The 12,373-nt window shown below is 39.1% G+C and overlaps 1 pseudogene; it reads left to right on the top strand.

The window, feature by feature from the left end:
• LOC145633404 (uncharacterized) overlaps nt 1-11,637 on the top strand; it is a 38,094-nt pseudogene extending 26,457 nt beyond the window's left edge.
• Nucleotides 11,638-12,373: the final 736 nt, after the last annotated feature.

Here is a 12,373-nt window from a genome sequence, read left to right as displayed (position 1 = left end):
AAGTCACAATCGAGGAACATCTCGAATCCTGGTTCACGGATCCCATCATGGACGAATGGTTCAGGGAATTCATAGCATGGGAAGTCTTCCCCTTCTTTGATGTACTGGCCATTCAGGGTGAACGGATATGGATCCATGGCCATTTCCGTCTTCGTGATTCGAGCATTATTGCGAGCCTTCATCTTCAATAAAGCTTGTTTCACATCTTCTTTTGTTGGCTTGAATCCCAAGCCAAAAGTATCCTTCTTGAGTGCACTAGGATGGCCCCAATATTCAGCCATTTTCTTCTTGAGTCCAAGGGTCATTCCAGGGAAATGACCTTGCTTTTTCAGAATGGCATTGATATTGGTGTTTAAATAGGGATCGAAGTCGAGATGGCACTTTTCCTCCTCTTCAATCACGAGAACATCATCTAGTGAAAACCCCCAAAGATCTTCATCTTCTTCGTCATGTTCAACACGGACGATAGGAGTGTCGATAACTTGAATGCGCATAGGAGAAGCAACAATAGTAATTGGAACCCCTCCAACTATGGCTTTCACTTTCTGGTGCAGTGATGATGGAATCGCCTTTAGCTCATGAAGCCAAGGGCGTCCTAACAACAGATTGAAAGAGGCCTTAATGTCCACCACCTGAAACTTAGTGCGACGTTCAATGGCCCCAGTAGTTATGTTCAGTATGATAGTACCCACGGCTTGACGGCGAGTATTATCATAAGCGCGAATCCCTTGAGTGGAGGGAGTCAGCTCTTCATTCTTTATGCCCAACTTCTTTGCAGTACGGAGTGGGCACACATTGATTGCAGAGCCATTATCAACCAGGCTCATAGGAAAATTCATCTGCCTACACACCACAGTGAGGTGTAAGGCCTTATTATATTGGTCCCCTTCCGGGGGCAGATCCTTGTCAGAAAACGAAATTAGATTGCTAGTACTTGGCAATTCAGTAGTGAGAAAGTTGACCAATCCTTGAGGAGTCATGTCATCATCAACTCCTATTTTTACCAGAGCATTCATCACAGCCTTTCGATGCTCGTGGGAAGTGGCCAAAAGCTTCCATACATTCATCTCCACCTTGATCTTTTGTAGTTGTTTGACCACATCGATGTTCACAGGGTCGATGGGATCAACTATCGGATGTGATTGTGGTGGAGGTGGAGGTGGATTAGGTTGTTGCAACCGTCCACTTCTGGTGAGAACCTTGACCTCAAAGTCCCCCCAAACATCTTCACTTGTACCAAGAGATGAGCAGGCTATATCCTTGAGATAGACGTCTTCATCGTCACTATCCCAAATTCCATTCACTTCTTCAGAACTCGAGACAAATACAACTTCTGGGAGAGGTTCATTCACAGGTTGAATGAGTATCGACGGATCAAAGGAGACTTCATCTCCCGTGATAGCCAAAGCATCAGAAAGAGGACCTGTTTGAATGTTAGGCTTCTTGCCCCCTGGAAATGGTCCGATTGGCATAATCAGTCCTTGACCATGCAAACGGTCATAAGCAGCATCATAAGTCATTCCCAAAGGCGTGTAAACCCTCCTTTGCCTTTGGAATATTTAAGGAGGAGCATTAAGGGCCAGCACATCATTGATATTGATATTGTTGGTAGCATTATTGGGCTTAGAAGACGAAGAAGAAGGAGTGTCGTTCTTCTTGTTTTTCCAAGTGCTGTTATTATTGTTGCTACCAACAGACTTCATTAGTTCGTCCTCGATATTGATTCCAATATCGTATACAGCTTCAAAGGTACTCAGAGGCAGAAACTTCAAGTGTTGCTTGTACTTATGAGTCAGATCGGCAATGAACAAGCGAACCATTTCTTTCTCCTTGGGGGGATCCACCAAGAGCGCAACTGTTTCCCTCCACCTGCTTAAGTAAGTGGTGAAGCCTTCATTCTCTTTCTGTTTGAGAATGGAGAGTTCACGTTCAGAAGTCTTGGCCTGAATGTTACATTTGTAACGATTGATAAAGCTTTCAGCAACATCCTCCCAGGTCGCGACGTGTTTGGATTCCAAAGAATAGAACCACTGTTAACAGGCATGCTCCAAGGAAAGAGGGAACACCGTAGGGAAGAGCGTCACATCTACTCCCTTAAGAGTCATGGTTGCAGAAAAAGCCTTCAAATGGAAAAGCAGATTATCAGTAGGCTTGAATTTGGGAATGTCAGCAGTGGAAAATTTCTCAGGAAGCTTGTCTCTTATGGACGAAGAGGTGACAGGCTGTTTCACATAAGTGAATTCTTCAGAAATTTTGCTCATCTGTTCCTTAATCTTGTCCATTGCAGCGGTAGTGACATTGTTTTGATTGTCTTGTTCTACTGTGCTGACTCTAGTGGTGAGTGTCTGCATCATGTCAGACAATTTTTCAATTGTCATGTTGAGGTTCTTGATGTCTTCCTTAGTTGCCATTGGTTGAAAGTAGACTGGAGATGGATCTTGTGGAGATGATTGAGGTGGTTTCCTTGTACGCCTCTTTGGTATAAGAGGTTGTTGAGGTATGGACTCGAACCGTAACAATCTACCCCTGCTTCTTGACCAAGTGTTGTGACACCGAAACAAACACACCTTTAATGACCAAACTTAACCTTAACCCATCCGGATTAAAAAGAAAAAAAATGGAAAAAAGAAAAATTCTTTTTTTTTTTTTTTGTTAAAAATCTATAATTTTGAAACTCTATTTGTTTATTTTTTTTAAAAAAAATATGGGAGGATACCATCCGACTTACTCCGAAAAAAAAAAAAACCGACACAAAAACAAGACCTCCCTAAAATACGGTCAAAAAAGTAGTGCACGACTTAAAGAAAAAAAAGTGTGTGAACACGATATGTGAGTGATTAAGTGAGGTTATGGACGCGTGTTTTGACCGTATAGCTAGACATGACACCAAACTGGACACAGCATTCACATATGTACGCACAAAAATCGAAAAAAGACTGACATTACACTTTTCCTGGGCACCGTGTCACGGTGCAGACTGTCGTGACACGGTGCAGTCTATCGTCAGACGGTAGAGAGCCCCGTGTCACGGCACTGTTCACCGTGGCGCGGCAGAACATGTCGTGATACGGTGCGCAGTTCCAGGTCAGTTTTGTGATTTTTCCAGATTTTAACCGATTTTAGGTCCGTACTAATTACTATGTGAGAATAAAAACCCTCGGTCATGGGTTAAACAAAAGAGTAAACACATGAAGGTTAGCACCAAACAACCACATAGCATTTAGGCACGATGATGTAAAAAAAGTTCACAACCTAGAGTCAAGATCTATGTTCAACTATTGGTCAAGCTTTGGGTGTCAAAAGGGTACCATGGTTAAGAGTTTGGACGCGTTAACAAGGCAGCCTCCCTTGAGGGTGTATGCCAACGGGCGGCTCCGCGAGTTCGTGATGAAATCGAACTCGACTCCATGGTTTGGGTGGATTTAATAACTCGGATGGACCCTTATTGCCATGAGCGTTTTTGGGTCGATAGAGCTTAAATCCCCCGGGGCTAAGACGCATGTAGAACACATACGTTTTTTCAGAAAAATCGAAGGAAGTCGACTGTGAGGAAAGAAAATAGGCCACCGGACTGATTTTAGGACTGTCGTGACACGGCAGATTTTGCCGTGGCACGGCAGTCAGAAGATCTGACTGGTGCCATGTTTTCCTTCGCGCGCAACCAAGTTATCCAATTTTTCCTACGGGACAGACCTGAATGCGACGTTAAAACGTCTATGCAGATGTAAAAATGCCAAATTAATCACAGGAATATTTTTTCAAGAATCTTTCAAGTCTCATCCACTCATCTTAATTAAATATCGATCACTCAAATCGATAAATAATCAAGAATCCTCCCCAGTGGAGTCGCCAAATTGTAGGCGTCGTTCGAAGTGCGCCTACGTTAAAGCATGTGTGAATATGCTTGGCACTCATAGGAAGTGGGAATTGACATTACGATTAGGGACAACGATTAGGGACAAATAAAGTAGGGAGCCGCCAACAAGTTTTTAAGGAACTTGTAAACCGTTCACGGATCATAAAAGGCAACCACGAATAAGGGACAACGAAGGCAACAACGATTGAACTGTGAAGGTTACACCCCATTCATAATCCATGAGATTACTAACTCCATATGGTTCGGAACCACAAAAGGAGGATCGGGGATGATGGTACGAAGTGAGTCATGGAGTCACATTCGCCCGTATTGGCCTCTACTCGATTCTTATATTGAAAAGCATTCCTGTGATCTCAAAGGCATACAAACAAAATATCCAATTCGCTCCAAACTATTATTATGCTAAATTGGTTGAATATTAATGCAACACATAATTCTAAAATATTTGTGATCACTTGAATTAATTAACAAGATTAAAAAGGAACCTAAACCGGTTGTCCAAATTATCTTATTAGGCGTGATTTTCAATTACATATTCCCTTTAAACATGCAATAATGTGGTGATCAATAAAATATAATAGAACAAACATTAATATTGGAAGCAATTTAATCACAATTCCAACAACATAAAATCGTTAGAAAAATAATAGAAATAAAAGGAACATGATTATTACTTTGATTCTGTTTGTTTGCAACTACAAAATAATAAACGAGTTAGTAACTTCAAGGAAATAATAAAACAATAATTAAATTAAATTAAATTAAGTAGAGTTGATTTGGGGCCAAACCCTCAAACAGTTCTACCTTTCACGCCTTGGCTTAAGGATGGAACCACGAGTAAAGTATGGACTCCTTTGAGCACTTGAAGAAGGAATTTTGAAGTGAAAAGGGTAGGCTAGTGTTTAGGCTAAAGCATAGAAGAGAGAAAAATAAATCAGAGAATTAATTGGTGCCCCGTACATCAGAAATGAAGGGGTATTTATAAGGAAAATGTGCTGAGAGAGCACACGGAACCCTAAAATGATAAAAACCCTAAAAAAGTATCCCGTGACACGGCAAACTGTACCGTGACACGGGATGTCCCACCGTCAGGCGGCAAACTTTCCCGTGACACGGTACATTTTTAGTGTGACGCGGGAAATTTTCAGAAAACGGGAAAGAAAACGCGTTAAGGGTTTACGCGGAAAAGACACGGAATGTCCCGTGTCACGGCAGACTTCCCGTGTCACGGAAAATCCCACCGTCATACGGGAAGGATTCCCGTGACAGGGTGGCTGTCTACCGTAGCGCGGGAATTTCCAGCCCTCTTTTCCGTCTAAATGCATTTTTAACCCTAATTTCATTCGGCATTTTAAGTGCCGATTGATAATTTCGGGCCTTTTCTGACTTATTATTATTTGGGCTAAAATAAGAAAATAATTAAATAAAAATAAACAAAAGGTTTGGGCCAAAAATAAAATAAAAAAGGGTTTGGGCTAAAATTAAATAATAACTTTGGGCTGAAATTAAAACTATGCTTTTTCCAAACATCAAGACTAGTCCATGGACTCTTCAAAATATGAATTTAATCAAATACAATTTTTTAAGCACTCTCGGGATTAAATACTGAACCCGACCAGTAGTGGCGGTGAAAGGTTATTCATCATCGGGTTTGGTTTTGGGGAGACATTTTTAGGTGTCTACAGGAAGGTGTTCAATGTATGCTAAGACTGTATAATTTGTTTTAGAACAAATTTTTATTACTGTGATTTTTGCGGGAGACCTTTATTTTTTAGTTTTTTCAAGTTGGGGGTAAAATGGGAGCAGGGTTGTTCACTTATGAAATATTTGGGAACCAGTTGCTTGCACCTGATTTTTGCTTAAGGGTTGACACCCAACTTTTTTGTATGTATTAAGTTCAATTTCTTCCCACTATGGAATATCTTGTATACTGGTAACACATGATGCTTGTATTATTTTTGTTGTTAGAGAAAGATGAGCTGCACAAGAAGGTCCCAGTTATATTGCTTTTGCCACTCAGATGTATTGTCGAAGGTAAACAACATATATGAATAAGTGAAACTGCTGGGTGTTTCAGTTGTTTATCTGAATAATGTGCTGTCTGCTGGAATGGGAATTTCAAATGCCAGGAGTGTTACAAGTTTTTCTATTGGTCTATCAGGACTGCTGGCTTGGAACAGGAAGTTGAGAACTTGAAGAAGAAGCTGGCTGATTGTGTCAGAGAATTCAAATATCATGGAGGAGCTTTCCGAGGCCCAAAGAATTAAAGTGAGTTTTAAACTTTATCTACAATCGGATTTTAAATGTCATATGTGTCTGATGGGTTCTCTTTTCCTTTTTCGAACTTATATAGATAAACTCGACAAATCGGAGGTTGCAAAGGTCTCTCTATATCTGTCTTTTTGATCCTTTCCCCATACCTGGCTTAGTTACTAGTTCACTTCTATGGTTGGTGAGCTTAGACACACCTACAAAGTTGCCTGCATCAATGAACTGTAACCTCTGCTTCTGCTAGAGATGACTTGTGAAGTACTCTTGGTTCATAGATGAAAGTATTGTGCTGCATCATGTTGTCTCTAGCAGAAGCTATACATTTCATGCTGTGGAAGCTGACTATAGAAATGACATTTTCACTTAAACAATGGGGCGTAGAGTAGGAGTGTCCTTTGGATTAGGAGTGTTGTCAGCTTTTGCACTAAAAGTTATTTTTACCTGTCTTTTATTTTTTGGTTTGTATGTGTTTGTGTAGTAATATATAATGGTGAAGAATGCTATGTTTCTGTACAAGTCTGTATTTGTTTTTCAGATATCCTAGCTCAGATCTACCAAATCATGTGGTGCTTTTGGAGGCACAACTAGCATATCAAATTTCTTATGCCTATTATATGACCTTGCTTGGTTACTATTGGCATATTCAAGTCAGTCTTTAGAATATGTAGATGTAAGTCTTTTTTTGATAGAATTATTTCTTTGAACTGTAAAGGTGAGGAAGCAATCGCATATTTGTATCCGAGATGTATTACAAAGCTTCCAGAGATGTCCACTGTTGGCACCTTCAAGTGACGGATTCACTAGTATGTTTCAGAAATTGGTGTTTCTTGCTGGAGCATCAAAAGGTGCCCCTGCTGAGATAGCCCAGGAGATTTTGCATGTCCTTGAGGCTCTTAAAGATTGTCTGCCTTATATTTCTATGAAATATAAAACGTCCATCCTGAAGTACTACTAAACCCTTTTGGGAGTGCGTAAGCCCTTTGTCACAAGGCGTATAACAGATAGTTTGTATGTCCTTTGCCTTGACCCTAGCGTGGAAGTTAAACCCGAAGATTTGGTATACCTTCTAAGCACTTTGGCTACTTCAGTTCCAGTGGATGAAACATCAGCTGATGGCGTGAATTTTACTGCTCGTCTGTTGGATGTTGGAATGAGGAAGGTTTACAATCTCAACAAGCAGATCTGCGTTGATAAGCTTCTACTTGTACTAAATGCTTTGCAAGGTTGTTTTTTCTCCCTCTTCCATATTTCTGCATGTCAAGCAAAATTATTTCAGTGATTTTTTACCATTCTATTTCTTGGCATTCTACTAGCCTACCTGGCAGATATTTTTGGATCTGGGTTTGAGGAAGTAAATTTGCTGCGACCGAGTCATTAGAGAATCTGATACAAGCTTGTGTTGATGAAGACCTAATAAAGAAAGGTGTTGACCGAGCAAACAGTAATTTAGACTTCAACAACAGAAAGTCTGCACCATCTACTATTGAGAAAATTTGTGCTACTATTGGAAGTTTGCTCGACAACAGATATCGTAGCGAGTGGGACATGGCCTTCCAGATTGTCTCTTTGATGTTTGACAAACTAGGTAATCATAAAGATGTGCTTATTTCAAACTTACAGAGGCTGCTTTCTTTACCTACATTCTATCTCATGTGGGGTGTATTTATTTTTGGGTTACTGTTTTTAGGTACTTTCTCTTCTGTCCTCCTAAGAGGCAGCCCGGAGAGCTTGGCAAGCATTGAAAAGGAAAGCGAGGAAGATTTCCCAGAGAGAAAAAAGGTTTCCATTTCACTTATAGCTCAATCCCCATGAAAGTTGGTGATGCCATTTTAGTCACTTGCATATTGTATTTTGTTCTGCTGAAGCTTTCCTTAAAACAAGGTATAAAGAGGGATGTCATATATTTACAGTCAGGATCATTGTTGTTCACAATATCCTAATTGATCAGAATAGAAAGCGGAGAAATTTTTTGTATCGTCATGAAATCTCAGGCAAATGTTGTTACATACATCATTATTTTGCAAGCTATCAATGGTTCTTGCCCAAAGCATTTGATATCTTATCTTTAATCCTTATTACTAAAATCCAGTTTTATCTGCTAAGTGTCCTAGTAAGGCCTGGCTCCTGCTGACTTCACCACATAGTTAGAAAGTGTTTCAATGTGAGCGGTTCTCCTCTTATCAAGAAAAGTATCTCATGCAAAGAAGAGCTTTTTTGAACTTTCATGATTTTATTGTTACCAGTCTTGTCTTGGATGTTGTCCTAACTGAAATTCAACTCTTAAGAAATTCTTTGACCCCAAAAATGCCTGGGTTTACCTCTGCCATCTCTCCCAAGAATGCCTGGTTTTCCCAACAAATTGTTGTATATGGTTTAATAGTTTGTGCTGTAGTGTACACTATTACTCAAACTATATATCCTTTTTCAGATTCTAATGATTGATATGGATATGGCATATGCAACTAATGCTTTATGGAAACTGTGTCATAGAAATACTTTTCCCTTCCCTATTCCCCTTCTATCTGATGTTTTCTTACCTTCAATCTACCTCTTTGACTTGTGATGCTTGTTCTCACGTACAACTGCAAGCTTGCATTGGATCAGCACTTGGGGCAGTGGGACCTGAAGTCTTTTTACACATTTTGCCACTGAATTTGGAAGCTGACACTCTGTCTGATATCAATGGTTGGCTTTTCCCAATTCTAAAACAGTATACAGTTGGTGCACGTATGAGGTTCTATGTCGAGTCATTGCTGGGTACGGTTGAAAACCTCAAGCAAAAATCTAAAAAGGTACTTTTAGTCTTGCTACTTTGCCTTTATAAATACTCTACATAATTTTCATCAATATTGTTTACATTTTTTCTCGTATCATTGATAAACAAAAGTACTTTACCAGCTTAAGTTAGAGGGGCAAGTCCAGGCATCAAGATATACAGACAGGATTGTATACCAAGTGTGGACCTTATTGCCTTCATTTTGCAATTACCCTTTGGACACTGCTGAAAGCTTCAAACTACTTGAGGAAGTTTTATGCAATGCTTTGTATAAAGAGCCTGATCTTCAAGGAATTCTTTGCTCCAGTTCGCAAATCCTCATACAACAGAATAAGTGTATTCTAGAAGGAAACAATTATGTACCCATCGATAAACTAAATGCTCCCACTGAGAGAGCTATTGGTTTTTACAATCAAGAGGTGGCTTCCGCTAATTTGGGAGTGCTGAGATCTTCTGCTCATAATTTCTTGTTAGTTTTATTCAATGCTTTCCTGGTCTCCACAAATGATCCTGGTGGAAGCTTGCTGATACAATTCGATGTTCTTTTTCATGCTATCATAAGTTTCTATCTGTTATATAGTGTTAGCCGTGTCTGCTTGCTGATTTGGGTAGAGTGACTTCATTTTTGTTTGTCATAGTTCATGTCGATTGTTTTTCTTTATTACATAATTATTCAATATCAACCCTGTTGAATGTTGCAGGTATATGTTTATGATTTTTTTTTTCTTGCTCCAGTTTATTTGTTTATTTTTTTATTTTTTTTTTTTTTGCATTGTCAGGCTATTTAGACAAAACGTTCTGTACTGTCAAGTTGTTGGTCTACATAGATTGATTGATTTTGTTTCAATAGATTGATTGATTTTGTTTCAGTTATAATTCAATGCTCAGCCATAATTAGGTATGATGGGATTTGTGAGCACAGGAAGCCCCAGCCTTAATACCTTTGTATCTTTCCCAAAATGAGTGTATAATTTCCCATCTTTTCCTCCACCATCAATCACCACCTCTTATTTTAGATTCCACCACCCCTAGTCAATACCCTTGATTTCCTTAACAATCTATATAATTAACTCAAATGTGCACTAAGGCAATAGGGATCATGTTGTGCCTTTTTGTACCCCATTGCGTTGAAGCGCACTTGATAGAAATAAAACATTCGGTGGCAAAAAAAAGTTGTGCTCCTCATTGCGCCTAGGTGAGCTTCACTGAAATCACCTCGCCTAGAGAAAAAAGGTGTTTGACTCCTAGCGCCTAGGGGCGTGCCTATTTATATATTGTCCACTAAAAAAATATAGCAAGATTTGTTATGCTTTGGAACTGTATTAAGAGGGTGTCCTGCCTCACGTACTAGTGAATTTGTGTTTCTGTGATGTTCAGTAAAAGAGTTGTTGGACCTTTATGTATGTGAAGCATCTATTAGAATTTCATTTGATCCCTTTATCTTGTGGATTTGGGATGCTTGAAGACATTTTCTGTCTCCCTTAGGGTTTATATATGTCTCTCTCCTCTCCATTCCCCTTCCCTGCTTGAAATATTCATTCTGCCTCAATGACTGACTCCATGACAATGTTTTAGGGGATCAAACTTTAAGGAGGATATCTGAGTGAATGTGTATGATTCTGAGAATTTCTTAGTCTTACAATGTTTGAAGTTCACTGACGATGGCAATAAAAGAGATGAAATGGAGATCGACTTTTATCCGGTGATAATTCATTTTCTTTCAAGAGGTGTGTTACTTGTCTTTTCTGTTAGTAGTATGTCTTTTGTGTTAAAGCCAAAAGGTGAATTTTCCATGTTTGCTCCTACCAATGTGTTAGGTTTACGGTTTCTTCTATGTTTATAATGATAATTCCTCATTTTTTCTTTTTACATTGGCAGAGCTCAGCATTTTGATCTGGCTGTTTCACTTTTGCCTGGTTTGGGTCCTCAGGATACTGATATCTTGTTTTCTTCCATAATTCCAGCACTGGAGGTTTTTGATTCACCAATATATATGATCATCTCATTATATTCACTGTAGTTTTCTTTGAGCTATGGTTGTGAGGTATGTCTGATGCATCTTTGATATAATGAGCTGCAGGATGTCGATGGCTTGATCCAAAAGAAGGCGTACAAGGTTCTTTCAATGATTCTCAAGGTGAATTTAACCTCTTTACAGATTTAATGCTTCAAAAATGAAAAGTGCCCATTAATTAGCGTTTTGAAATGGGTCTATCATTGGCTAAGAGGTAGATGATGGTTTTTAGCATTTGTTTCTGATTAGTAGGGAGATAATTTATTTCTTCTTCTATTTACTATGGTTACGGTTGAAGTAAGCAGAGTTTGTAATGGTTTAGAACGAAAGTTCAATTCTTTGCGCAATATAATGATCTTTTTCTAGTCAGTTTTTTAACTATTCATTTGACTTGGGTTTGCTGGTAGAATTCGGATGGGTTTATTTCAAGGAAGATTGAAGAAGTTCTCAAGTTCATGAGTGAAGTGCGGTCTAAATGCCATTTCTCAGCCAAACGTCATAGGCTTGACTGTTTGTATTTTGTTATTGTCCATGTGATCAAGGTTTGATTTGTTTTACTTAAACTCTACATGCTAGCTATATGTATTCCCTCCATCCTCGAAATACTTCACATTTTCCTTGATCAGCTGTCCAAATTCTATAATACTACAATTTGGGGTGAAGATGATAATCCCATAATACTTAATAATAAATATGTATTCTCTCCATCGCATAAATCCTTTTTCTCTTTCCTAAGAAACTTTGGAGTTGGATGGAGTACATTGGCAGAAAATGTGCAAAAAAGTTCTTCCTTATGGTACTTGCATATAGCCAGATATAGGCCTCTGTACATCAGTACATGATTGCATAATTCTTTTGAAATTATAGTACTATTAAATAGTACTATTTTTATTGTTCATTCATAGGAGTATTATATTCTTTGTATAAGAAATTGAGATGGGGCACAAATAATAAGTGCATGAAAAACTAAGAATTATCTTTTTTCAAAAATAAAATATTTTTTCTTCCTGTACAAAAAAACATGAATGGGGCATAAATATTTATAGAAAATATGGGGTCTTTAAGGAAAGGAAAATCGGAGCAACACCTTCATTGCGTTGCTGAATTGCCCGAGTCACGTTCACTGCATCACATTAAAGCTTCACCTTTGAATAACCCCATTTGTGCGCTAATTCAAGCCCATATGCTGCACCAGCTGCTTCAACTATTTCGGGAGTCCATCTGCAGCAGATTTTCTTCACGCCAGCTAGCAGAACTGTCCCAGCATCGTCTCTGATCACCACACCCAAACTTACCTCCTCCTCACACTAGTGGAAAAAAGGTCATCCGTACGGGCAAAAAGGGCCCATCTGTAACGGGCAGCGTCCGTTACGTATGCGGCCGTTATGGATGGCCATTGTTATTCGTAACGGACATTTCAAATGTCCGTTACGAA

Source organism: Chenopodium album, chromosome 1 (genome assembly GCF_948465745.1).
Source record: "Chenopodium album chromosome 1, dcCheAlbu1.1, whole genome shotgun sequence".
Classification (NCBI taxonomy): Eukaryota; Viridiplantae; Streptophyta; class Magnoliopsida; order Caryophyllales; family Amaranthaceae; genus Chenopodium; species Chenopodium album.
The sequence above is the reverse complement of the archived record's forward strand: the minus strand, read 5'-3'. Positions and strand labels throughout refer to the sequence as shown.